The sequence below is a fragment of the Octodon degus genome, unplaced genomic scaffold (genome assembly GCF_000260255.1).
Source record: "Octodon degus isolate 3935 unplaced genomic scaffold, OctDeg1.0 scaffold00028, whole genome shotgun sequence".
NCBI classification, from domain to species: domain Eukaryota; kingdom Metazoa; phylum Chordata; class Mammalia; order Rodentia; family Octodontidae; genus Octodon; species Octodon degus.
This window is the reverse complement of record NW_004524604.1, coordinates 11,383,565-11,386,314: the sequence shown is the minus strand read 5'-3', so window position 1 is coordinate 11,386,314 and position 2,750 is coordinate 11,383,565.

Here is a 2,750-nt window from a genome sequence, read left to right as displayed (position 1 = left end):
GAAGCACATCAAATTTTTCCCAATCTGACAGATCTTTAATCCCACAAAACTCATCAAGTTTAAACACAGAACATTTTAAGATTAAGTGAACTAATGTTAAAGCAAGTGCTCAGAGAATTAATAGAAGATGAACATTTTTAAAAGGTAGTAATTGTCTTAACTAAAGACTTATAATTGAAATGTCTGATGTGTTAGTCAGAAGGGAATTGGACTAATTCAAATGAGATGAATTTTTTAAAGGGATAAGTGGTAAATTCTAGTAATGGCTGAAGCAATAAAAAAAGCACTGAGAAACAAAATATATTGAGTATGTTTTTAATTGGTGATTTAAATTAAATAACATTTTGTTATTAATAGGAATGATATCTAATAGTATAGATCTACTTATTTATTGTTTAATTTGAAATCTATTCACATGATGTAGCATTAAATTTGCATACAATAGCAAAATTTCATGGTTTTGAGAGAAATTTTAAATAAAAACCTCGATCAGTGTTTGTTTTTTTGTTTTGTTTTGTTTTGTTTTGTTTTGTTTTGTTTTGTTTTGTTTTTTCCGTAGTGGACAGCTAGTGAAATATTGTAAAATATTTGTGGAATGACTTGATGAATAGCATGAGTTTTAAATATGGTAGCTTGGAGAAAAATACTCAATATATTTTGTTTCTCAATATATTCTTATTGCCTCAGACAATACTAGAAATGTATTATCCTTTTTTTCTGGAAAAATTTAAGAAAAAAGAAAATCATTATTTAAGCACATTGAGCAGTGCCTGTGAGAATTGTATCTATAAAATTAATCAGTCCACAGAGCACTCTTGGGAGGGTAGCACTAAAAATGCACAGATTACTTACTTCTCTATTCTCTTCAGAAATGCTGTATCTAAATGTGGTCCAATCTTGTGCCTCACACTCGCTATTCTCTCTGCCCCAAGTCCTGGTCCTCTGCTGGGTTGTATGGGTCACTCCCTCAGAGACACAGCCTTCCTTGTGAATATCTCTTTCTTAGAAACTCTTCTACAGCAAGCTAAAATTTGATCATGTAGTACCTTACTTAGTTTATTTTTCTCAACAAATCCTGTCAATTATTCATTCTACTTTGTACATTTATCTGTTTGCCTATTTTGTATGGATCTCCCTGATTGAAATTAAATGCTATAAATGAATGGCATGGTTACTCACTGCTGTATGGCCTAATATATAGGACTGTTCCTTGTACAACAATATCCTTTTGTATTCATTACAAGACTAAATGCATTCATAAAGCCCAAACTGGACGTTACCGATTTGAATGAGCACACCTGCCACCTTAAAGAAATGTAGGCTGCATTTCACTTAGATCACTGAGGACATGTCAGCAAGCTATGAGCCAGCCCTGAGTACATGCCAGAAGATTTCAGAGGATACATCAGTGAACCATCAGCCCACTGGCTCAAAAATCTGCCAAATCAACACTACTTAAAAATATGCCTTAGAGCCTTCAAGGGATATCTTCTTTGTTCTGCTTGCTCAGAAGATCCTCTGATGTTTAGCAATAAGCCTATTTAAACTATTAAATTTGTCCCTTTTGTCTTGTTCCTCTATTATTCATATTTCCCTGAAAATACGACCTAGCTGGAAATAATACCTGCCTCAGAGAATAGGCCCAGGAAAAGAGAATAGTGATGGTAGATAGGTAAGGCAAGGACTGGGGCTGGATTTTGGATCCCTAGATTTCAAGGTATCTATTTCCAGACTATATCTTATTTTGAAGGAAAGTAAATACATCAGGAAGGAACTAGAGAAGATAAGGTGAAGAGGTAAATTAATTTTTATGACAAAAAATTGGCTATTAAGCCTTGTTTACAGAATTTTCCCTATTTGGACAAAAATTGATACTTGGAATAATCAAAATTAAGATAAAGAATTTATGGAAGGGACAGCCAGATAGCTCAGCTGACTGAAGTGCCTGCTTAGTCCCAGGTTCGATCCCTGGTGTGTCATGACAGCCCTGCCCCCAGGGCTTGCTGAGACACAATTGAGATGGGCATAGTGGTGCACTCCTATAATCCCAGTGCTTAGGAAGCTGAAAACAGGAGGATCATTACCAGTCTGATCTGTGCAGTGAGATCCTGTAGACCCTTTACTAAATATATAAAAAAATAATAAAATAAAATAATTTATGGAAAAATACCCAGAAAGGGAATTGTTGGGTTAAATGTGGCTACTTTGGATAACTACTGCTGATTTCTACTGCTCTATTGAAAGGAACAGTTAATGCTTTTTTATTTTCTTCTTTGAATTTTTTTTGACCAATCTTGCATGCTTATATTTAGTGATCCAAACAACTGGTTTGAAGACAATAATATGCATTTTTAACAATCATTGTTGAATTCCTATCATCTTGCTTAATGAAATTCTGTATTATTTCCACTGCCTTATTTTATTTATTGTATTTTAGGGAAGGGCCTAGGGGAGTGTTTAGGGTATCATTACCAGATTGGACTCTTAGTGATCCACCTGTTTATAGCCTTCCCAGAACTGGGATTACAGGCACATGCCACCCCGCCCAGTCTCAATTGCCATCTCAGTGTGCCCCGGGGCGCAGCCAGCATGGCCTGCCACTGCAATTCCCAGCCCTTGCACCTGCTTACAGGTGCTTTAATCCACTGAGCTAATTGGCTGGCCCTCATATGATTTTTTTATTCTCTTTACAAATAAAGAATAAAATTGAGTCCTAGCCCAGGTCCGGTGAGTGTGCAGAGAGTTTCCTA